The sequence below is a fragment of the Ceratotherium simum genome, chromosome 4 (genome assembly GCF_057802395.1).
Source record: "Ceratotherium simum simum isolate JZ-2026a chromosome 4, ASM5780239v1, whole genome shotgun sequence".
In the NCBI taxonomy this organism is placed as follows: domain Eukaryota; kingdom Metazoa; phylum Chordata; class Mammalia; order Perissodactyla; family Rhinocerotidae; genus Ceratotherium; species Ceratotherium simum.
Window position 1 is genome coordinate 50252202 of NC_141903.1, and position 26442 is coordinate 50278643.

General features: G+C 40.9%; 1 protein-coding gene across 4 annotated transcripts in view; it reads left to right on the forward strand.

The window, feature by feature from the left end:
* Positions 1-26442, forward strand: part of LOC147917288 (uncharacterized) — a 121230-nt gene that overhangs the window by 67596 nt on the left and 27192 nt on the right. The window lies entirely within an intron of this gene.

Here is a 26442-nt window from a genome sequence, read left to right on the forward strand (position 1 = left end):
GGCCAGCCCCACCCAGCTGCAATCCTTAGAGAGCTGACAAGAGACCTAATAGGTTAGAGGCTTACAGCAATTGTAAGGCCCTGAGCCTAACAACCTGCCACGCTGGGGGCCTACTCACTTAAAAGAAATACTGCAACACAAATGTGGTATTAGAACTTACAGCCAACTGTGCTGGGGATCCCCACACCTGATAAAGAGACTGAAGGGCCCACAACAACTACAAGCAGCTGAGCATTACAACAGCTGGCCAGGAGCATAACTCGGCCTCCCTGGGCACCTACAGGGAGAGCAAACAGGCCACAACAGAAGGACACACGTAGCCCACATAGGGGTCACCCCTGGAACATTGAGAACTGAGGGAAGCACACTGGAGCCTCCTAAGGCATCACTTACATAAGGTCACCTATCCAAGAGCAGGAGACGTAGCTGACCTACCTAATATGTAGACACAAGCACAGGGAAAGAGGCAAAATGAGGAGGCAAAAGAATACATTCCAAGTAAGGGAACAGGACAAAACCCCAGAAAAGGAACTAAGTGAAACAGAAATGAGCAACCTACCCGACAGAGAGTTCAAACTAAGAGTGTTAAGGATGCTCATTGATCTGGGGAGAAGAATAGATGAACTCAGTGAGAATGTCAACAAAGAAATGGAAGATATAAAAAAGAACCAATCAGAAATGAAGAAGACAATACTGGAAATGAAAAATTCATTAGAGGGACTCAAAAGCAGAGTAGAGGATACAGAAGAATGGATCTGTGAGCTGGACGAAAGACTAGAAGAAATTACCCAAGGTGAACAGGTAAAAGACAAAAGAATTAAAAAGAGTGAGGACAGTCTAAGGGACCTCTGGGACATCAAGCGCACTAACATCCGTGTTATAGGTGTCCCGGAAGGAGTAGAGCGAGACAAGGGGGCAGAGAATCTATTTCAAGAAATAATAGATGAAAACTTCCCTAACCTAAGGAAGGAAACAGACATCCAGGTACAGGAAGCACAGAGAGCCCCAAACAAGATAAACCCAAAGAGGCCCACACCAAGACACATCATAATCAAAATGTCCAGAATTAAAGATAAAGAGAGAATCCTAAAAGCCGCAAGAGAATGTCAAGTTACATACAAAGGAAACCCCATAAGGCTATCAGCTGACTTCTCAGCAGAAACCTTACAGGCTAGAAGAGAATGGCATGATATATTTAAAGTGCTAAAAGGAAAAAACTTACAGCCAAGAATACTCTACCCAGCAAGGTTATCATTCAAAATGGAAGGAGAGATCAAAATTTTCCCAGATAAGCAAAAATTAAAGGAGTTTGTCACCAAGAAACCAGTGTTACAAGAAATGTTAAAGGGACTGATTTAAGGGGAAAAGAGAAGACCACAAATAGGAAAAATTATCTATTTCCATGATTAGAACGTAATGGATACAAATACACAAAAAGAGGTTAGATATGATATCAAAAACATAAAAGGAGGGAGGAGGGGAGTTAAGAGTACAGCTTTCAGACAGAGGTCAAACTAAAGTGACCATCAATTCTGTATAGAAGAAGAAAGGAACAGAGAAGGATTACTAAAACACTGAGGAAAAAAAAAAAAAGTTAAAAAATGGCAGTAAGTACATACTTATCAATAGCTACTTTAAACATCAATGGACTAAATGCTCCAATTAAAAGGCATAGGGTGGCTGACTGGATAAAAAAACAAGACCCATATATATGCTGCATACAAGTGACACACTTCAGACCTAAAGACACTCACAAACTGAAAGTGAAGGGATGGAAAAAGATACTCCACGCAAATGGCAATGAAAAGAAAGCTGGGGTAGCAGTACTCATATCAGACAAAATAGACTTTAAAACAAAAACTGTAAAAAGAGACAAAGAAGGGCATTACATAATGATCAAGGGAACAATCCAACAAGAGGATATAACACTTGTAAATATCTACGCACCCAATGTAGGTGCACCTAAATATATAAAGCAATTATTAACAGACATAAAAACAGAAATAGACAGTAACACAATAATAGTAGGGGACTTTAACACTCCACTTACACCAACGGATAGATCATCCAAACAGAAGTTCAATAAGGAAACATTTGCCTTAAACGACACACTAGAACAGATGGACCTAGTAGACATATACAGAGCATTCCATCCAAAAACCGAAGAATACACGTTCTTTTCAAATGCACATGGAACATTCTCCAGGATTGATCACATATTAGGCCACAAAACAAGTCTCCATAAATTTAAGAAGATTGAAGTAATACCAAGCATCTTTTCTGACAACAACGGTATGAAACTAGAAATCAACTATAGGAAGAAAATCAGAAAAGCCACAAATACGTGGAGATTAAACAAAATGCTACTGAACGATGACTGGGTTAACGAAGAAATCAAAGAAGAAATCAAAAAATACCTGGAGACAAATGAAAATGAAAATACGACATGCCAGAATTTATGGGATACAGCAAAAGCAGTTCTAAGAGGGAAGTTTATAGCGATACAGGCCTATCTCAACAAACAAGAAAAATCTCAAATAAACAATCTAACAATGCACCTAAAGGAACTGGAAAAAGAAGAACAAACCAAGCCCAAAATCAGTAGAAGAAGGGAAATAATAAAAATCAGAGAAGAAATAAATGAAATAGAGACCAAAAACAATAGAAAAATTAATAAAACCAAGAGCTGGTTCTTTGAAAAGGTCAACAAAATTGACAAATCTTTAGCTAGACTCACCAAGAAAAAAAGAGAGAAGGCACAAATAAGTAAAATCAGAAATGAAAGAGGGGAGGTTACAACAGACACCTCGGAAATACAAAAGATTATAAGAGAATACTATGAAAAGCTATATGCCAACCAATTCAACAATCTGGAAGAAATGGATAAATTTTTAGAATCATACAACCTTCCAAAACTGGATCAAGAAGAAGTAGAGAATTTGAATAGACCAATCACCAGTAAGGAGATCAAAACAGTAATCACAAACCTCCCCAAAAATAAAAGTCCAGGACCAGACGGCTTCCCTGGTGAATTCTACCAAACATTCAAAGAAGATTTAATACCTATCCTTCTCAAACTCTTCCAAAAAATTGAGGGGGAAGCTCCTAACTCATTCTGAGCCGACATTACCCTGATACCAAAACCAGACAAGAACAACACAAAAAAAAGAAAATTACAGGCCAATATCACTGATGAACATCGACGCAAAAATCCTCAACAAAATACTAGCAAATCGCATACAACAATATGTTAAAAAGATTATACACCACGATCAAGTAGGATTTATTCCAGGGATGCAGGGATGGTTTAACATTCGCAAATCAATCAACGTAATACACCACATTAATAAAATGAAGAATAAAAATCACATGATCATCTCAATAGATGCAGAGAAAGCATTTGACAAGATACAGCATCCATTTATGATAAAAACTCTGAATAAAATGGGTATAGAAGGAAAGTATCTCAACATAAAGACCATATATGAGAAACCCACAGCTAATATCATCCTCAATGGTGAAAAACTGAAAGCCATCCCTCTAAGAACAGGAACCAGACAAGGATGCCCTCCGTCACCACTCCTATTTAACATAGTACTGGAAGTTCTAGCAAGAGCAATCAGGCAAGAGAAAGAAATAAAAGGGATCCAAATTGGAAAGGAAGAAGTGAAACTGTCACTATTTGCAGATGACATGATTTTATATATAGAAAACCCTAAAGAATCCAGGAGAAAACTTTTAGAAGTAATAAACGAATATGGTAAAGTTGCAGGATACAAAATCAACATAGAAAAATCAGTTGCATTTCTGTACACTAACAACGAAGTAGCAGAAAGAGAAATTAAGAATACATTCCCATTTACAATTGCAACAAAAAGAATAAAATACCTAGGAATAAACTTAACCAAAGAGGTGAAAGATCTGTACACCGAAAACTATAAAACATTGCTGAAAGAAATTGAAGAAGACACAAAGAAATGGAAAGATATTCCATGCTCTTGGATTGGAAGAATTAACATAGTTAAGATGTCCATACTTCCTAAAGCCATCTATAGATTCAATGCAATCCCTATCAAAGTTCCAACAACATTTTTCACAGAAATAGAACAAAGAATCCTAAAATTTATATGGAACAACAAAAGACCCCGAATAGCTAAAGGAATCCTGAGAAAAAAGAACAAAGCTGGAGGTATCACACTCCCTGATTTCAAAATATACCTCAAAGCTATAGTAACCAAAACAGCATGGTACTGGCACAAAAACAGACACACAGATCAATGGAATAGAATCGTAAGCCCAGAAATAAACCCACACATCTATGGACAGCTAATCTTTGACAAAGGAGCCAAGAACATAACAAATGGGGAAAAGAAAGTCTCTTCAACAAATGGTGTTGGGAAAACTGGATAGCCATATGCAAAAAAATGAAAGTCGACCCTTACCTTACACCATACACAAAAATTAACTCCAAACGGATTAAAGACTTGAATGTAAGACCTGAAACTGTGAAACTTCTAGAAGAAAACATAAGCAGTACGCTCTTCGACATCGGTCTTAACAACATCTTTTCAAACACCATGTCTGACCAGGCAAGAGAAACAATAGAAAAAATAAACAAATGGGACTACATCAAACTAAAAAGCTTCTGCACAGCAAAGGAAACCATCAACAAAACGAAAAGACAACCTAACAATTGGGAGAAGATATTTGCAAACCATACTTCTGATAAAGGCTTAATCTCCAAAATATATAAAGAACTCATGCATCTCAACAACAAAAAAACTACCAACCCAATTAAAAAATGGGCAAAAGACCTGAACAGACATTTCTCCAAAGAAGATATACAGATGGCCAATGGACACATGAAAAGATGTTCAAAATCACTAACTATCAGGGAAATGCAAATCAAAACTACAATGAGATACCACCTCACACCCGTCAGAATGGCTATATTTAACAAGACAGGAAACAACATGTGTGGGGAGAGGATGTGGAGAGAAGGGAACTCTCATGCACTGCTGGTAGGAGTGCAAACTGGTGCAGCCACTATGGAAAACAGTATGGAGATTCCTCAAAAAATCAAGGATAGAACTACCGTATGATCCAGCTATTCCACTGTTGGGTATTTATCCAAAGAACTTGAAAACACCAATTTGTAAAGGTACATGCACCCCTGTGTTCATTGCAGCGTTATTCACAATAGCCAAGACTTGGAAGCAACCTAAGTGCCCATCAAGGGACGAATGGATAAAGAAGCTGTGGTATATATACACAATGGAATACTACTCAGCCATAAGAAACGATGAAATCCAGCCATTTGTGACAACATGGATGGACATTGAGGGTATAATGCAAAGTGAAATAAGTCAGAGGGAGAAGGTCAAATACCGTATGATTTCCTTCATTAAGTAGTAGATAATAACAACAATAAACAAACACATAGGGACAGAGATTGGATTGGTGGTTACCAGAGGGGAAGGGGGGAGGGAGGAGGGTGAAAGGGATAATTGGGTACATGTGTGTGGTGATGGGTTGTAATTAGTATTTTGGTGGTGAACATGATGTAATCTATGCAGAAATAGAAGTACAATGATGTACACCTGAAATTTTTACAATGTCATAAACCAATGTTACTGCAATAAACAAAAAGTTAAAAAAAAAAAAAAAAAGAAATATAATGTGAGCCGTATATGTAATTTTAGAGTTTTTGGTAGCCACATTTAAAAATGTGAAAAGAAGCAGGTGAAATTAATTTTAATAATATATTTTATTTTACCCAATATATCCAAATATTAGTTCTTTTTCCTACTAAATCTTAGAAATACAGCACATCTCAATTTGGACTAGTCCCATTTCAAGTGCTCATTAGCCACATGTCACTAACGACCACTGTAATGGACAGAGAAGCACCATGTCATGCAGACCACATTCTCATTCCTCAGCGTAACACAGCTGGAAATCAAAATCAAAAGGTAGTTTAAACAATAACAAATTCTGATGTTTGGAAATTTCAATAACAAGTTTAAATAAATTGCAAATCTAGACATTTGGAAAATTAAAAAACTTACTTTTAAATAATTAATGGTCAAAATCAAATGGAAATTGTAAAATATTTAGAACTGAACAAAAATCAAAATGTAGATATCAAAATTTAGGAGAAAAAATGTACAGCTTTAACTATCCAGAGACAGGCATGTGAGTTACATGCGAACTTGGTGTATGACAGAAGTGGCATGTCAAGTTAATGGGGAAAGAATAGGTTATTCATTAAATAGTGCTGGACATTTGGCTTTTCACATGGGGAAAACATATGTATTGGAAACTTGTCTCATGCCATATACAGAAAATGAATTTTTGTTAAACAGTAGAAAATCTTTCCACTTGAAAAACAGGACAATCTTATCAAACAGCTTAAATTATGGATCAAGAATATTAAATCAGGACAAAAGAAACTATCTCTAGTCAAAAACCTTCAATGATTGCATCCTTATTTCCCACATTATTAAGTGAGATTAAGCAGATAGATAAAAGGGCCATAATTTATAGGCTAGTATGGATCTAGGGTTTGTGAACAGTCAGTAGAGAGGAAAGTGCTCAGTCTTGGAATCATCTGGAACTGAGTGTGTGGCCGTGGGCAAGAAACAACTTCAGTTACTTAGTTCTGGTTTCCTCAGTTGTAAAATAGTGATAATAAAGCTTACTTTTCAAGGTAATAATAGGAATTTAAATAGATCAAGTACATTTAGGGCCTAGAAAATGTTAGTTCGTTTGCTTTAAAGTGTGAGGTCCAGAGTGCATTGAGGGCTTCTGTCCTAGTTCCCTGGCCCCTCTTGCAAGACCGCGAGGCCTGAGGAGTTCTGTGGTGATACATCATATCCCAAGGGTACTCTGAGATGGACGTGAAGGACAAGGGCTCTGAAGTCAGGCAAACTTGTGTTTGAATCTAAGGTCTACCTCTTGTTAGCTGTTAGAACTTAGGCAAGTTACTTAACAGCTCTAGCCTCAGTATTTATATCTGTAAGCAGGGTTGATAATAGTACCTGTGTCTCAGTCAAGATTCTTAGTTTCAGCAACAGACCCCAACTCTGGCCAAGGTAAACAAAAAGGGGCTGTGTTAAGAGTACTGAGTAGTTACTCCCCAGGCTGCACAGCCAGCATCCATGTCCAAAGTGATGCCTCAAACTGGTCCCATGTTTGGGACTGCCAGTCCCAAGCCACTGCTGACACCAGTGCTTGCTGCCTGCTGACACTAGAACCACCTCTGCTGTTGGAACCTGGGTGTGGCTCTCTTGGACAGAACATACTCCAGGCAGTCCCTATTTCTTTGTGTCATTAGCTCTTTGGTTCAAGTCCAAAACCGGTACATCTGACTGATGGAGCCTAAGTCACTTGTCCGTGTCTTAGCTGCAAGGGAGGCTGGGAAAGGAAGTTTTCAGTTACTGTAGAGAGAGAAAGTGAATCTCTGCCTCTACCCAGACCTCAGGCTGGGAAACACTGCAAGAGAAAGGGAGTTCAGATGCTGGTTGGCCACAAAGAATGTCCACTACCTGTCTATTGGATTACCATGAGGACAAAATGAGCTCACGAATGTGAGCACTCAGCACACTGTATAGCAGTCTCAGACCTCAGCTGGGAGGCTTAAAGACAGAATACAGGGGACATGAGAGCATTTTTGGAAGAAAAACAGAGCATATTCTGACCAGAAAATGGGGTAGATATGTTAGAAAAGTTCTTCTTGTGTTCTATCAATCAGTCAAGTTAACAAATGTTTTCAGAGATTCTGACTTCTAAATTCACACATAAAACATGAAGGACCTTGAAAAATGTTGAACTAATATAAGGTTAGGGAAGATGACAGGAAATCTTGTGTTTGGCTTCCTTTTGAAGGGGACTCACCTGTGATGAGCCAATAGAGAGAAATCTTGTTCCACTGTTCTCAGATCATCAGGTGGATATGAGGACATGGTCTCTCTGAACACAAGAAGTAAACATTTTTACTTCTGTGAATTTTCTTTTTAAAACAGAACTTAGGTTTTTATGGAGATATTTTTAGCAGAAACACAGAAACTCTTGTATGTAATTGCTTTTTTGGTGAAAGAATTGACTTTATGGAAAAAGATACTTCTTTCCAGATACTTTCCTTCCTACAAATAAGCTTAAATACACACTCGCTAGAGACTTTGCATTGTCAGCTTTTCACACAATTTCCTATGTCATAATGAGGCAGCAGACATAGGTGGCTTGAAGACTCACAGTGACCAATCATGTGGATTTTTGCAATTTTTATTAAAATCCTTCTTGCCTAGACCTATTTCTTCAACTGTGGCCTCATTTTCTGCAAACTCTGGGATGAAGATTTGTATCAGATCATAAGCAGGTTTGAGGGAGAGGACTGTGAGTTCTATTTTCCTGTCACTTTCCACCAAAGCTGGTGCAGGGTCACACTGCCCAGAAGGAAAGTCCAGCAAATATTATTTACTAGAGGCAGTCTGTGTGTTGTGTCTGGCAGGCCACAGGCAGCACGCTGCTCCCAGGGGCACACCAAGTGCCCCACACTCTTGTGCTGTGAGAGCGATCATCATTAAACAATATTTATTAAATAGCCCTGTGCACAGGGTGCTGGGCTATGTAAGTAAGTAGAGCAGTCGCAGTCCACACCCTTTGGGAGCTTACAATATCAAACAGGAAATTTTTCACAGCCTGGAGGCGCACTGGTGAGGCACTGCGCTAAAAGCATCCATTCACACCACGGGGCGGGCTTCCCTCCCAGCCAGCAGCTCACTCCATCTGGCTTCCCAGGCTCCAGGCTATCATTCAGAGGCAGCTAAACCTCAGCTCACTTAAAAGGTGCATTATTGGAAGAAGTCCCTGCACTGGGGCCGGCCTGGTGGTGCAAGCGGTTAAGTGCGTGCCCTCTGCTGTGGCGGCCCCAGGGTTCGCAGGTCCGGAGCCATGGCGCACACCGATGCACCGCTTGTCAGGCCATGCTTTGGCGGTGTCCCATATAAAGTAGAGGAAGATGGGCACCGATGTTAGCCCATGGCTAATCTTCCTCGGCAAAAAGAGGAGGACCAGCATCCGATGTTAGCTCAGGGCTAGCCTTCCTCAAAAAAAAAAAAAAAAAAAAAATCCCTGTGCTAAGGCAGCCCTTCTACCGAACCTCCACATGCCCAGTCACTTCCCTTTCACAAGATCCAGTGAGCCCTGTGCGGGTTACCAAAGTGAATGCCACATTGTCTCTTCTGTCCAGAGGTGTACTGTGACCCAGTGAGGGTGAGGCATGCCCAGTTACCTGGATTACGGTAGAGGCCAACAGGTATAATACAGCTCCTACAACGTGTGTCCTAATACACAATACAAGACATGCAAATGAGCACATGGAAGAGAAAACCGTTCATTCTGACTTGTGGGGATCAGAGACGTCTTCAAGGATAAGAGGGCAGTTGAATTAGGTCTTGTAGTTTAGGTGAGATTTTGATGGCCAAAGAGCAGGGGGGGCGAGCATTGCAAACTTTTGGATGGGTCCTGGAAGAGTTGGGGAAGTGATGAATTCATGGATCAGGCTGTTGAATACTTCTGTCCCACACAGAGCCTATTTCATCTACTTCAAACATCTTTGGATCTGTAGGTTGGAAGCAGAATTGGGACGTAGTCTACGTGGGGCTAGGAGCCTCTTTCTTCATGTGCTACTGCTCCTCCCTCTGGTTCATCTAGGAGATGCTCCACCCCAGGAGCACAAGAATGACAAGTAAAAGAATGGCCTCCGACCAGACTGCAGCAGTGCGAGATGAACAAAGACTTTGAGGATCATTGGGAAATACAAACTCATCCGGCCATCCTTGCCATCCTAGGTCACAGTCAGATGACCCAAAACAAGGCAATCACACCAGTGTTAAACACATGTTATCATTTTCTCCCATCCTGGGAGTCAACAAAGAGGCCTCTAAGGGCGTTTTGTCTGCCAGGTGTTTGGCAGTGGCATTGACAGGGAAAAAAGTGTCAGCCTCGTAGAGTTTGGAGAGCAAAAGGACCTCAACGGGTGATATAGTCCAGCTCCCTGCCTTTAGTCTGGAGAGCACACAAGTCATAAAGCAGTGTTGGTTGTTTCTTACTCAGAGAGTTTCTCCAGGAGATGTGGTTTAGAAATTGATGTGTTTAGCCTGATACTGGATGCTTCTCTCTCTTGAGCCTCCCCCTACCACAGGTCACCACCTTTACTCTTCCCATCAATGTGAGGTCACACAGTCAAGAGGCACCTGTTTGTTCTCCCACTCCACATTGCCAGAGTCATCAGGGAAAAGGATGGCCTTAACCAAGGATCATCTTCTCAGGACAGGAAGTATCTGTTTTGCACCAAATTCCTATTTAGTTCTATCCTACAATTGCCTGCGGTGATCTCAAATGAAAGCACACAATCATAGACACCTTTTCTAGCAAAAGTAAGCTATTATTACCTCTTTCTTTTTTTTCTAAAGAAAAAGGCAAATGATGCCTTAGTCCAAAGGATTTCACAACTTCACATAAAAACCAGCCAAGTTTCAAAGAAAACATTCCAGCTACATAAAATGAGACATGTGAGCAGCCAAGTTCAGAAAGTACTTGTTCTTTATGTGGATGTGTTACTCTAGATTCTCCCTGATTCTGCTGGAAGCTTGCAGGCTTCCCATGTTCCCCTGTATCTTCATCAATCTGACTCATAGTTCTTTTTTTTTTGGTGAGGAAGATTGGCCCTGAGCTAACACCTGTTGCCAATCCTCCTCATTTTGCTTGAGAAAGATGGGCCCTGAGCTAACATCTGTGCCAATCCTCCTCTATTTTGTATGCGGGTCACTGCCACAGTATAGCTTGATGAGTGGTGTAGGTCTGCACCTGGGATCCGAACTCACGAACCTCAGGCTGCTGAAGCAGAGCGTGCCAAACTTAACCACTATGCCACCGGGCCGACCCCTCACAGTTCTTTTTTATTGTGGTCACTTTTTAAAACCAAATATTCTGCTTCTATAATGCAGTAATAGCCCATGTTTGGATTAGAGTCATGCATGTTATTTAGAAAAAATTGGATGGTTTTATTATAAATGAAATTTCTCTGGAAGCCTGATACTTTGTGTACAGTGATTTCATCTCTCTGCCTACAAAATGGGAAAAATTCTAAAGATTCTGTGACATTGAGGAGTTGTGCAGAAATCGCTTGGCAATTATCTGGTTAAGAACAAGTGGCATTTGGGGATTTGTTGCTATTATTGTTATGATTTTTATTATAATTATACTGGCTGAACTTATATCTTCAATCTATAAATTAGACACTACATAAAGTAACCTAGACAGGAAGTTCTCCACCTGTGAATGTGCAATTCAGATCCGTTAACCCAGATTTAAACTACAATGAGATTTTTCTTCTTTTGAAAAATAAATGGGTATGTATTATTTCATCCAAAGTAGCAGGAACCGAAGTAGGTCTTTTATCATTTTTATATTATTAACTTTTTACTCTTTAACTTCATAACTAAACAATACATGGCAGATGAGTAATCAAAAGCATCCATTTAATTTACTTTAACAGTCAACTAACTACATTGGATGAGTGGAAAGATGATTGTTGGAAAAATAAAGTTTTTTTCTTTCATTGTAAACATTGCATACTTACTATAGGAAAGTAGAAGGAAAACCACTCATAATGCAAACACCCAAAGAGCAACAGGTTACAATGATAGTAAATTTGTTTCTGTTCTTTTCTCTATTTATGGTTATTGGGTCGTGAATGTTTGCAGTCACACTGTATTTAAAATTTTACATTATAATTTAACATTACAATGTGACAATTTTCCACGCCTTTATTAATTCTTTGTACACCTTACTTTAAATGGCTGCATAGCATTGCATTAAGCAAATGATTTCCTTAAAGACATGGCATTGTTTTCCTCTTTTAAATAAAATTATATGGGACATCTTTGTGCATAAAGTTTTCTCCATCTTTAGGATTAATTTTCATGAGGTAAATTTTCAGAAATGAGAGAAAAATACCGGTATGTTTTTCATCTTTATTTACAAAACTGTTTAAAGTCCATAATGATTTTATTTAAGTTGAATCTTTGTCCCTGCCACAGGAAGCACTCACTCATCTGCTGTAAGAGAAGAAATGATCTCAAGGTTGCAATGCATAACTTCATAATTTCAGAAGATTCCCTCTTCAAACTGTCCCTATTTTTAGGAAAATCACATTCTTTTTCAAATTCAGGATTTCAGTGTTCCGTTTTGAAAATATCTAGAGCTTGATTCAGTGTTAAGTATAGAGAAGGAACTCATTAAAGATTGGAAGGAAAAAAGCAAGCGAGAGAGAGACAACTTCTCTTGGCAGTATTAAAATATTATTTATGTGGCGGGACAGAGTAATTTTATTTTGTTTTTGCACCATTATGTTATATAGTTCCCTGGAAGGGTATGACACCAGGGTATGGGAATGTCCACATGCACACATTTCATGTCTGCTTGGCCATGTGAATATAACTGTGCCAGGAGCCCCGGCTGTCAGTTTGCAGCATAGAAATCATGCTGCTGAGATTTAGTTCCTGAGCAACTGGAAGAGAGATTCCAGAGGGACAAATTCAAGAATGACTTGGAAATTATAGACCAGATCACACAACTGTCATAAAGCTATCATCAGCTAATAAAACAGGGTTTTCTTTTCATTAAAAAAATGCTGGCTTTTTTTCCCCCTTAAAAAAAAATATTGATGTTGGAGGCTTTTGGAACGTTGTCTGACCCTCTTTCTGTTGAATTTTTCATTTCCTGTTTTTTTCTTTCCTTTCTTTTTTTTTTTCTTTTTTGCATATAGTGGAGATCTCTGAAACAAGCTCTCAATGTGTTAAAAACAAATATACATTCCCTAAAAATAGTCAAGCTTCAATATCCTTGGTCCCAGAACCCTGCTGTACTAGGGTCCATTGTTTCTGTGAATCAGATTTCTCAAAAATGCAGTCTCCCTCCTCTCCCCCTCCTCCTCTCCTCTTCCTCCTTCTGCTCCCACAGAAACTAGGCTGTGGAGACATTTGTAGGAAGAAGTCCAAGAATAAACATGAGAATATTCTGAATGAAAAGCAAATCTCTGGTAAGGATGAATATGACAGCGTCTGCAAAGTGCTTCAGAGATGAGCTTGGTTTAAATGCAAATCCTTATTTATAGCTCCATAGGGGGAAAATGAGGGCACAGATAAGCCAGAATAGAAAATCCACACACACACTCACACATACACGCCCACTCCAGTCCTCTGGTGCACCAAGTTACCTAGTAGTAAGATGGCACTCTAGGGCCTTATCTGAGGCACTGAGAAAGTGCTTATCAAGTAGCCAGTCCCTGCCAACCACTGGGAACAGAGTAGTCAATATGACAGACACCATCAGCACCCTTTGGGACTCACAGACATTGAACAGGCACACAACACGTAGTTTTGCGCATGACGGGCGGGGAGGAGAGGTACAGATGATACTGTGAGATCCCAGAACCAGGGAATCAAACCTTGTCAAGGCCAAAGCAGCCTCCCTGAGGAAAGCATATTTCAACCCAGACTTGGAGATTGCTAGCAGTTAGCCAGGTGGGGAGAGGGGTGGAGGAAGAGCATCCCAGGCCTAGGACCAATGTTTGGAGACCCCAGGCCCAGTTTCCTGCAGGCAGGGAGGACGGTCCAGGGTGTCTGAGACAGAGGAAAGAAGGGGATGAGAGGAGCTGCAGAGGGGGGCGGGGTGACATCACGCAAAAGCCCCCAAGACTCTAAGAGATGTTTGAACTTGATCCCAAGGGCAATAGGAAGCAATTAAGTGGGTACTCGACACAAGCTGATTTGCACATGGGGCCTGAGAGTATTTTGAAACAATAGTTTAGGCTTTTTTCTCTTCCCAGCATTTTCTTCTTTATCTTTTTCGTTTTCAAATAGATCTCTAACCACGCTTTCCATTACTTTAGGGGAGGTGTGTTACTTGCAAGGCAGTAACAAGATATACCTCACAAGAATTTCTGCTTTTATTTTCAAAAGCATAAGCACTTAGGGGAAGTTGGAGATTTGCAAAGGAATTGTAGAGAGATTTGAAAGGGGTTGTAGAGAGAGGGAGGATGGAGATATGGGCTGCCCTGTAAGTTAGAAAAACAGATTGCTTTGGAGTTGGGAATGAGACGAGAGTGGTCAGTAGGTCCTCAAATCGTTGGTATATGGGGACAACCTCTCAGTAGCAGTGGGACCCTAGGGAGCTCTTTAGAAATTGAGTTGTGGGCAATGGTCACCCCAGAGACCATTTGTTGGATGCCCCTGAAACTTTGACCACACAAAACCCGGGGAGCTTGACACAACTCCAGGGAGTCAGGGAAACCTCAAGAATACCTGAGGATAGGGGCCGTGGCGTGGTGGTTAAGTGCACGCCCTCCACTGCTGGTGGCCCCGGTTTGGATCCCGGGCGCACACTGATGCACAGCTTGTCGGGCCATGCTGTGGCGGTGTCCCACACAAAGTGGAGGAAGATGGGCATGGATGTTAGCTCAGGCCAGTCTTCCTCAGCAAAAAAAGAGGAGGATTGGCATGGATGTTAGGTCGGGGCTGATCTTCCTCACAAAAAAAAAAAAAAGAATACCTGAGGATAAAGTTTCTATAAGCCTAAAAGGATCGGCCTTCAAAATTGAGAGAAAGGTGATCCATGACAAATAAAATGCTGTGATATTTCTTGCACTGTTGACGTTGTGGACCATGATTCATATCAGTTATGCTCATTGAAAGGCTTAGTCTGGCTCCCATGTGAAAAATGGATTGGAGAGACGCAGGTAAAAGATGATAGTGACCTATGTTGGGGTGACAGAAGTGAGGATGAAAAGAAGTAGATGGATTTGCAAAATATTTAGAAAAATAGAAGCACAAGCGCTTGGTGATTGGTCAACTGTGGCAGTGAGTGAGAGGGAAGACTCGAGGAGAACTCCAGTTTCAAGCCTGAACAATCGGGTGGGTGAGTCCACGTCCCGCAGTGATGTTGTGCAGTGGGGCTGAAGAAAGCCACTTGGAGATTTTACGGGAATGATGTCCAGCAGACATGGACAGGGGATGTAATGTTTTACCAACAGCATAAGAACAAGGAGGAGGTAAATGCTCTCAAAGGCAGAAACTGTAGTTATTAACTGAGGATATTTAGTCTCGGAGGTCAACACATTGCTGGAGATATCACCCATCCAAGTCCTTTCCATCCACTGTCTCAAATACAGAAAATGAAATATTAGTCTTGAGAGAGGCCTCAGGAGTCCTATGGCTGGAAGTGTTCCCTAAAGCAGGAATCTCCTCTCGAAGGTATGTGGCAGCAGCCTCTGCTTCTGTGCTCGCGGTACTCCAGCACTTGCTATCTTTAAAGTGAGACTGCAATGGGATCCATTCCTAATTATAAGAAAGTTCTCTTTCCCTTACATGGAAAACTGCCTCATTCACCCACTGCTCTCAGTTCTGCCCTCCGGAGCTACACAGAATAAGTCCAATTCCTTGTTCACATGACATTTGAAAGCTGTTATCACGTTTTCTCTAAGTCTTCTTTACTCCAGGCTAAAACTATACATCATTTCCTTCATTTGTTACTTTCAACGGACATGTAGTAACAGAAACAGCAACTAATATTTATTGCGTGTTGTGAGTGATGTAAGAAGTAGGAATGTCTTCCTTGCTCCACCTGACCACAACACTTGCATCAGACTGTGATGTGAGTAAGAAGTAAACTTTCCTGTGTTAAGCCATTGAGAATTTGAAGTTTATCTGATACAGCAACCTGTGTTACCCTAACTAATACAGAAACTGGTAGTGGACTGCTGCCATAACAAAAACCTAAAATGGGTGGCAATGACTTAGCAGCTAGTTCTAGAAGTTCTAGAATAGTAAAAAGGTGCAGAATGGTGGTGCATGTTGGCTATTAGCTGGCTTTAGCAAGGTATTACAAGAAAGAGATGAGCTCAGGAAAGAATTGGCCAATTTTCAAGCAAGGTTGGAAAGAACAGCAAGTCCAGGGATCTTACAAGGGTGGAAAGATCACTTGCTTCTGGATCCCAGAGAGTAAGAGATGAAATTGAAGAATGCTTTGATGATAACGGCTCAGTAAGATCTCTCAGTTGAACAAAGTGGCTCAGTCCTGGAGCAAAAACCAGGTTAAAGGTATATCACTCCACATATTATGACTTCAACAAAGCTGCCATCTAATTGAGAGAGAGGCATGAAGATAAGGAGCAAAGAAATATGAAGGTTTGAGAATAATATCTAAGAAAGAACTCTGTGTGTGGTTATTAGCACAGGTAACTGACTGAAGCAAATGGATTAGAAGCCGCCTAAGTTTCTGAGAACATTCTATTGCCAAAGAAACCCAGCACCTGGACCAAAAACCAAAAACTCTTTTGACTATTTAAACTTTAAAACATCCTTCAGGCCCCTGAACTTACAGCATCAGGAAGCTGAAGAGCCCTCACGGGATACTCCTCAATGCCCAGTTCAGGGGTGCCCGTGGAGGATACTGGACAAGGAAAATCTCTCAGAGGGGGGAGCCAGAGAGCTCAGGTGAACAATGGAGAGAGGGTTTCTCACAGAGAGCAGGACCATAAGGAGCCTCTTCTAGACCTGATAGAAAGGATTATGTACCACCCAGAGATGCTGGACTTTGAGCCAGATGCAGTAACTGGATGAGACTTGGAGTTTCTCCTTTGGGAAAGAGGTGAGTGTGGAGGAAGAAGGAAGGGGTAACTGGTGATCAGAATGCTGCACTGTGGCCAAGACCGCTATGTCTTCACTAAAACTTGTTTCCTTTCCTCCTGGGTGCGCAGAATATACTTCCCAATCCCTTGCAGTTAGGTGTGGCCACAGGATTGAATTCTCAACAATGGAATGTGAGTGGAAATAAAGAGGTTAAGAAGAGAGTGGTCTCTCTCCTCATCTGCAGGTAGAGCCATAAGACAGAAGGATCCTGGGTCCCTGAATAACCTCATGGAAGGCTATCTGATAAGAAAACACCCACATTGGACTGTGATATGGGCAAGAAATAAACTTAAATCACATTGGGTCACTAAGAAGTCAGAGTTTTTTCTATTCCAGCAGTAGGTCTTAGCTTAATAAATACAATGTATTATCCACTTAATGTCCATTTTATAGATGAAGAAATTAGAGAAGTTAAATAACTTACTCAGGATGACTCATTTAGTAAGAGGAGCATCTATGCTAGGATCTAGATCTATCTGGTTCAAAAGCCCATGCTTTTAATTAATGTGCTGTACTGTTTCCCAGAAGAGCAGGCTTCCAAATCCTGTATCCCATGGCTCTCCTTCCTCTGGATGTTCTTAGTTTGTCCACAATTTTTCAGAACTGAGCACAATGATTTATGTAATAATTTAGGGGTGATGTGACTTAAACCACTTCTCTCTTCTGGAATCATCATCTATGAATGCAGCTCACGAGCTCTCCAGGTACATTAGTGGCCAAGCCTCATCCTAGGACCGTTGACTTTAATCAACCAACATTCCTAGACATTCTCATCCCTGCCAAGCCTCTTCCCCAATAGGAACTTGAATAATTATTTTTAATATAGGGGCATATTTTATAATCAGTTCTGATTAATTCCTTCTTGATAATTTCAGCCTAGTGTTCTAGCTTGTTCACATTTTTCTTGAATCATCCAGATGACCATTCCATCTCGGACTATCTTGCACTGGAATGGAATCAGCCTTGCGTGAGGAGCAGTATCTTTGAATGCTTACTATGGCCAGTCACTGTGCTAAGGACTTTATGTGCTTCATTTAATCTTCTCCTCATGCGCACTTTACAGACGAGGAAAGTAAGTTCTAGAGAGGTTACGATTGCATAGTTAATAAGTGGAACCCATCGTCAACCCTAATCACTGAGTGATCTGAATTGGTAGTTAATATATTACGACCACTTTTTTCCCTTAAAGCAGAAGAGAACTAATATTTACTAAGTGCGTACTCTGTGCAAGGGACTTTCTCACTCCCCTCACTTATCCTCACAATGATCCATTGGCATGATGAAACTTGGAGGGAATAATTTTAAGAGATTTTAAACATGAAATAGAATTATTTGGGGAAGGTCTCAATGTAGTAAAAGAGTCTGTATAAATAAATAGTGGAAGTAGAATGAAGTAACCAGCTAGATACCACGAGCCCAAGATTGTCAGACTGGGAGTCTATGAAAGCAGAGAATTTTTCCCCCTATGAACACTGCTTGGCACAGAGTAAGTGCTCAATAATGTTTGTTAAAATGAGTAAATGAATATAGACCTTAGTGGGCACACACAAAACTCTACATGAGACAAAAACTTCATGCATATCACAAGTATTTATCAGGCTGCTATTATATATGATACACTTTTGGGAGGCCCATGGCTTAGGGAAAGGAGAAATAATTCAAATAAAAGACCCCCCCCCCCCCAAAATACATAGACATTGACTATCTGTGACTAATTTCCTTGGGTGTTGTGGAGCTGAACTATACCCAGGCCAGCAGCATCGTGAAGTAGATATGCAGATTACAGTTCTAGAAGCCCTGCATTTAAACCCAATACAAACACTCAGACTCAGCACAGTGTCGGGTGTTGATCCTCTTAAATCAACATTGGCAGATAGTCCACTGGATTGGAATGATTTAAACCTAACTGTACTAGAGGGTGGGTAGGAAGACAATCCAGCCAGCCAGCCTTTTTCCATGCCATGGAATTCGTGAGCTCTCCAAAGTTCCCCTGAAACAGACACTAGGTAATGGATGCCACATACACCAGGTGGTGAGCCCTGTTTGACTCTCCTAAGTGGCAGCCCTTGTCTGTAGAGGTTTTTCTCATTCCTGCTCCTACCTAAATCCTTTCTTGTTCCTCTCCAGTCTCCTCCTCCCCCTCTCTCCATCTTCCATTCTATTTCCTTCTTTCTGAGTCTCTGTTTCTCTTTCCTTCCTTCCTCCGTATCTCCCTTTCTTCTGTCTTCTTTGCCTCCTTCTATCTTCTTTTTTAGTCTCTGTTCTCTTTTTTATCAGTCTCTCTCTAGAAGACAGTGGAATTTAGAATTTCTAAAGAGCAGTTAAGCACCTCCTTGTCCTTTCTTTGGAGGCTGAGATTAAAGCTGGCAGGGGACAATTAGAATGTGACTTTAGGAGCAGCCATGCACAGGCTACATCATACTTCCTGCTCACAAATCCAGCAGTTGAGCTATGCACATGCTGTCATTTCAGGCAAAATTGTTTATACATCACATAATGCTCGTCTATGTTGTGTCTGTTAGAGCCCTGGCGAGGAGTCTGTCCTGGATTGGACAGTTAGACCCAGGCACATGGTCAGCACAAAACATGAGAGATCCATATTTGGGCATGAGTGTGCTTTAAACACTAATGGAGTTTGGCACAACTGTGGCTCTGGAAATCCAGCCCACAGATCAAGTCACACATCAGGGAAAATCAAAACAGAATTAAGTTGGCCACTTTTTCTTTGCACAGACATGAGAGGCATTTTGAGTTAAGTCTGTGAAACCTTGTTTTTCACTTTCAAGTCAGCTTTTGGGCATAGCCAAATGTTATCAGAGTCCTATTTTATACAACTTTTCCCATACACAAATGAAGAAGGCCTAGATATAGACTCAAAGCATGGATTCAGAGGCAGCACATGATCAAATGGTACTTTCTGTCCTAAAGAGCTTTGAGATCACTAGATAAACACCCATCTGCCTAGGACAGTTTGCATATGTTCCTGCCCAGTGGATGGGGAATGAACAGGGTCAGGCCTGTGATCCTCAGAAGTGGAAAGACAAAGCACTAAATCTCAGAATAAAACTCAGATTATTGGCTCCCCATTATCCTTGGCCTAGTCTTCCATGGACCTTGAAATTTGGAATAGTTTTGGACTTATCCTCCATGATTCCTTTTTATGAACTCAAAATCTCAATCACATTGGTTAACTCTTTGTTCATCTAATTCTCTTTCCTTCCAGGTCCTAGCTAGTTTGATCCTTTGTCTTTCCACTTTCAACATTTCCAAATTGTAATCATCCTTCAAGTCTTACGTCATATGTTACTTCCAAATGGAAACAATCACTCCTCTTTCTAACCTTGTAGCACCTTATGCCTCTTTAAAGATGCTTGTCATTTTTCTACTGTGTGTCCAGTTATAACCTAAGAGAATTCTGGTGTCACTAGAGGGAGTGCTAGACAAAAAGAATGGAAAGTTCCAGGACCTGCTGGTCACTTTGATTCCAGAGATAGGAGTTTGCATTTCTTGGTGTTCCCAATGCCCCCACCTCACTCTAGCGTCTACACTGCACCACCTTTTCCTAAAATATACACTTTTTCACTCTTAGTATTTTGGAAGCAGGAGAGATGCTCATCTGGACTGGAAAGAAAAAAAAATAGCAGCAGCTCAGGAATGAAGCTGCAAGACAGTTTTCTCTCTACCATATGCTCAGCCTAAGGGCTTGCCTAGTGGTCAATTTAGAAAATTAAATGATCAAGGCCACCAGTGAGGGAGAGAAGTACAGACCTTAGATGAGACCAACACCAAGCCCTTAGGCATTCCAGGCAACCTAGAAAATTGGGAGCTCAGCTACCCAACCACTAGCTGCAGTCAACACATCAGAGGTCTTGAATGAGAACCCTGGATGGGAAGACTCCCCTTTCCCCTCCCCGGAGGTGGGGAATAATGCTGATAGACACTGAAAGTTCGAGATCGCCAGATTCTCATGTAATCCAAAGACTTGATGTCTACCCACACCCACACATATGTCCTGTCAGTTAAACCCATTTCTTTACCCAATGTTAACAGTATACTTTGGAGGGGAGGGCATGGTGGAGGGAAGGAGCGGTACTTGTGCAGGGCCAGTGTTATCAGGAACTTGGCTGGCCTTTGTCCCTGCTTCCTGGGAGGGAGCCTCCAAACCCTTGGAATTTCCCAAGTAATAAGAGTGTCTTTTTGTCATTCATAGTGGACTCCCTGCCTCTCCATCACACCTGAGTTTATGCCAATGAGATGACTCAAGATGTGGCTGATGATGCCAGAAAGACCAACCACATAATTAAAGGGTTGGGGCTTTGAGCCACGTGATATCAGCCCCATCTATGGGGAAGGGGATTGGAAATGGAGCCATGTGGACAATGATTCACTCAGTCTTGCATGCATAATGAAACCCCAACAAAAACTCTGGACACGGAAGCTGGGGCGAGCTCCCTTAGTTGCCATGCATTGATGTGCAGAGAGGGTAATGCTCACTGAGAATGCAAAAGCTTTGCATTTGGGACTCTCCCAGACTTTACCCTGTGTATCTTTTCTTTTGGCTGGTTTTTATTTGTATCTTTTCACTATATAAAACTGTAATCAGGGACCAGCCCAGTGGCGTAGTGGTTAAGTTCAGCGCGCTCCACTTCGGCAGCCTGGGTTTGCAGGCTCAGATCCCGGGCACAGACCTACACCATTCATCAAGCCCTGCTGTGGAGGTGTCCCACATAAAAAACAGAGGAAGATGGGCACAAATGTCAGCTCAGGGCCATTCTTCTTCAAGCAAAAGGAGGAAGATGGGCAATAGATGTTATCTCAGTGCCACTCTGCCTCAAAAAAAAAACAACAAAAAACTGTAATAATAAATAAGACGCTTTCCTGAGTTCTGTGAGTCATTCTAGCAAATTATCAAACCTGAGAGTGTAGTAGCCTGTTGGTCAGAAGTGCAGGTGGCCTAGGGACCCTAAGTTTGCAACTGGCATCCAAAGTGAGGGCAGTCTTGTGGAGAACCGTGTCCTCAACCTGTGAAGTGTAACTCTGGGTAGTTGGTGTCAGAAGTCTTTGCAGCAGGATAGTAGATATCCACAGGACAAAATTGGTGACAGAAAGATACTATACCCAAATCTAGAGACCTGAGTTTCTCATAAAAGAATCAGGACCCAAATAAAAATCCACATTTACATATGCCAGAGGCAGGGGTGTGTCCTAAACAGCCCTGTGGTTCCCTATATAACCAGTGCAAAATCTTAATCTGTGTTTGTTGAATGAAGTAAAGAAGACTCATGAATAATTCTATTACTTTCACCAATTTTAATGAAATCAAAGTTTTGTAAAAAGTCATACGCCTTCTATGCCTAGGTTAAAAAGAGAGAGTGGAAGTATACACATGAAAATATTAACAGTAGTTATTTCTGAGTGGAAGAGTTGTAATTTTCCAAAATATATCTTACTTTTTGCTTGCTAGTTTGTTTACATTATGTTTTGCTTTTATAACTTATTAAACAAGGTGATTTAAGGGGAAAAATGTGGCAAGCTTTTGGGAATAAAAGGATGTTTTTCAAAGGGTAGATAAGGCATTGGACTCTTTCTAGCACTGCTTATGCATAACTTATGTAATAACAATCTTCTCCTGTTGGTGTCATTTGGCTCTGTGATCTTGGACAAGTCATTTCACCATATGTTAAATTGGGACTTAAACAAGATGACTGCTAAGATTTCTTTCCACTGTAAAATTCTAAGTGCACATCTAAAGACTTAAGTTTATGTGCCCATGTCTCCAAAACATCCACAGATGTTGGAGGTGAGGGAGAGGAGTTCCTGGATAGGTGCGCCCCGCCAGGGGAATATTTGCATAAATCTGATTTAGCAAGTGAAAAATGGACTGTGACAGATTAATGCTGGGAGGCTTGATCTGCTCAGTATCTGGCCCACACAGCCTGGTCTGATCAGATCTGCAAAGTCATATGGTCCCTATTTGGTTTTACAATAAATAACTCAGACTTATGAGTTAGACACCAATTAATGAAATCATCTAGCCCAGGGGAGAGCAATCCTCCTGGGCAGTCATTTTGGAAGCATAGACCATCCACTGGGTTTGCCAAGCTTGGGGTTTTTATTCCTGCCAGTGATAGAAATGGTAGGATTCCTCCCAATTCCAGATGACTTTGCCCTGAAATATACCAGTGGTTGCCGTGGAGGTTAGGGAGGGATTGGCTTCCACAGACTTTACTGATGATGAAAGGCAATTCTAATTCTAGTCATAGCTTGGACTCAGTACTGGGAAATACTTGGGGTCCATAGGTAAAGGACAAGAAACTTCTGGTAAAACTACATTTACTTAATTTGTTGTTTATATCCATCCTAAAAGGATATAGGAAGGACTCCAGGTAGAATTGTTTTGGAAAGTACTTAAGGCAGCATCTTGAGGCATCATGTTTCTGGTTGAGAAAGAAAACTACTGAAGTGTTCATATATATTGAGAACCAAACCCACCATGGGTCCTCAATAAATATCAAGCAATCAATCAATTCTCCAGACACAGAGAAGCTTCCTGTTCCAAACATGTAGTCATGGAAGGGAGCCTGGCCGAAGACCTATCTCTCTTTTCCAAATGATGTGGCTTCGAACTCCAGGAAAAATTCTCAGTGTTTTTTTTTTTCCTTCATCCCACAGCAACTGATGGCACAATCCTTGGCAGCCCTGGAAACAGTGATTTCCAGATCAAGACACCAAAGGAATGAGGTTCTGCCATGTGTTGGTCAAACTTTTACAACTTAACAGAAAGAGAATCTTAAATTATTGTCAGGCAGCTGATTGGAAGTGGCTGTACCTGTTTTCAGAAACACTTAAGTAAAAATTGATGTGATTCTGAAAATGGAAATCTATTGTATGGAACTCTTTAGCATCGAAAGCACTTGTTGGAAGATAGCCATAAACTGCATTTATTTGAGTCAATTTTGCATCAATCAGTATGCCTCAAAGATGACATTCTGCATTTTTTATTTCGTGATACATATATTATAAATTTCACCTCTGAGTGTTGGGAAAGAGAACATCAAAAATCCACTGTAACGGTTGACAAGTTACTAACAATTTTTAAACATTGCTATTGCAAAAATGATTACCTCTGAAGCTTGAACATTTGGAGTTACCCACTTTTCAACTTACAATACTGAGGTTTCACCACATGTGAAATTTACTTCTGAGGGTTCCACTTTTCCTTCAAAATGACTTTAAAAATGATGCATGTTTTAATGGTTCCTTGGGCATATAAGATTTGCAAGACTGTTTCAGCTGTAACTTTATAGATCTTTTGATGGACCATTTGTCTTTGGCTTTTGGAGAAGGGAACTAAAGTTATGTGATCATATATGTTTTCTATTTAACAGCCATGTATCAAATCTCTACATATTTTTAGTGTGATGAGATAATAACTTGATATATTAACCATGTGAGGTTTTTTTCCCTTGTATTTTTTTAGCCCTGTGACCCTGTGAGCATCTCCCATTAGGACCATTAGCCTGTATGGCCTCCACTGGAGGGCAATTTCAGAGGGGATGGGCGAGCAAAGAGGCGAATTCTGAGTTTCTAAATTCAAAAGCTACTTATCCTTGAGTATGACAGAAGTGATGGGAATCAGACCGAACTAATCTCTCTGGGGTTCTGTCCTCACCCCCACCCAAAATAGTGATCCTTAGAGCTGGTAAGAGAAAGAGAGAGCTGAGAGATTTCTGAGTGGCCATAACATAGGAGTGGATACTTTGCTCAGGCTGGGGGATGGGTAATTAGGTGTAAAGAATTGGGCCTGTTTTCCATCGTGGTTACTGAGAGGTGGCCAACCTCCTACAGAATTCTTTTTGTCACTGTGCTTCTGGAAAGCAAGCTAGATGGGGTGCAGGAGTCAGTGGGAATGAGAGAGAGAATAGAAAGAAAGCGTTCAGGAGGTCTTGAGGCCAGGCCAAGCAGCCACTGAAGAAGGAGACACATACAGGGGTTTCCAGCCAGGGGTCTGATGACGTATCATTCATTGTGGCAGATGCCAACGTGGAGAGATGAAGACCAACTAAGACTCAAAATACATGGTACATCTTAGCAGATACCAGAAGATATAGATACAAAGAGGCCCAAGCATCTCTCACCTTCCCAATATTTTACCTCCAAACCCACCCCAGATTTCATATTGCTAAGGAAGCCCACCCAAACCCACCCCAGACGCCATATTGCTAAGCAAGACTGCTCAAATCCACCCCTGCTGTCTCGTTGCTAAGAAAGACCCCCAAACCCATCCTTGATGTCTTGTTGCTAAGGAAGGCCCCTGAACCCATAAGCCCTCACAAGAGAAGGAAAAAAAAGAAATTTTTAAGTGACTGAGTCTAACCTTAAAATTACTTATCAAATGTTAGTCTTGACTAGATTGTATTTTAGCTGTTGCATAAAGAGAGAAATTAAATCTAAGGAATAGAGCCATGGTTCTTACAACTTTGTAGACTGAGAAATATACCTTCTCCATTAGTGTAGTGTATATAGTGTAGTGTAGTGTAGTGTAAATACTCTCTTTATTGTCTGCACAAGCTTAAACATAGTGCACAGAAAACAGAGAGGCAAAATAGACTTACACTTAGTAAGGTCCTAAATTAAAAGTTTGCCTGGTGAAAGAAAGTCACCAGAAGGCTGAGGTTCTAGCCTCAGCACCACCACTCAGCCATGTAAACTTAGGTGAGCCATCTGGCCTTTCTGAGACTCTGTTTCCTCATCTGTAAAATGGGGATAACACCGCTCTATCTCACAATGACTTGCACAGGGTCATGGTGAAAGTCAAATAAGAAAAAGTATGTGAATATGTCTCGTAGGTTGCAAAACACTGTGTAAATGTAAGGTATTTTAACTATTTCTTTCCAAGCCCCAGAAACGTGGAGAGGTCAGTTCCGAGAGGCAACAAGAGCGTTCAGCAGCGTGTACGTGGGCTGTTCAAACAGTTGGCCCTCAAGATCTGAGAAGCAAAGCCCACTTGAGATATCAAATGATTCCTCTTAGCTGGTGTATTAGGAGAATGGGTGGCAGTCTGATTATTTTTCAGTAGTACGATTTTAATCACATCTAAATCCAGTACTTGTGGAAGGCATGACATCTCCCTACCCCCTCTTCACCCAAAATGCAGGGGAAAGCACTTGAAATTGGTAATAACCTATTTGTACTTGGTCTAAACATGCGTTCGTCTTTCTTTTACAAGGCCGATTTCTGACTCTCTATCAAACTAGTTCTTCAAATCAGAAGAATGTATTAAAAAACTGACAACTAATCTAAATAGAAAATGTCAATCCTCTTATGTTTCATCTCAAGGAAAGCAAATCAGATGCCAAGAAGCTGTGAGATATTGCAAAGAAATGGGACCATAAAAACTGGACTGGGTGATGGATAAACAAAGTCTGGGAGTGGCGGCATGTGAATACAGAGGAATTATTCAGCACTGGCCCCAGTGCCTGTGTGGCCCACACACACGCACGCCTGTGAGAGGAGACCATGCGCACGTTTAACTTACAACAACTTGGCCACACATACGTACTCAGAGTCTGTCTTTTCGTGCAATTAGAAATATTATTAAATTGTTTCTTGCATAAGTAATCTTTATTATATATTGTGTTTTACTGTATAACAAAACTTTTATACATACATATTATTGTACTTTATA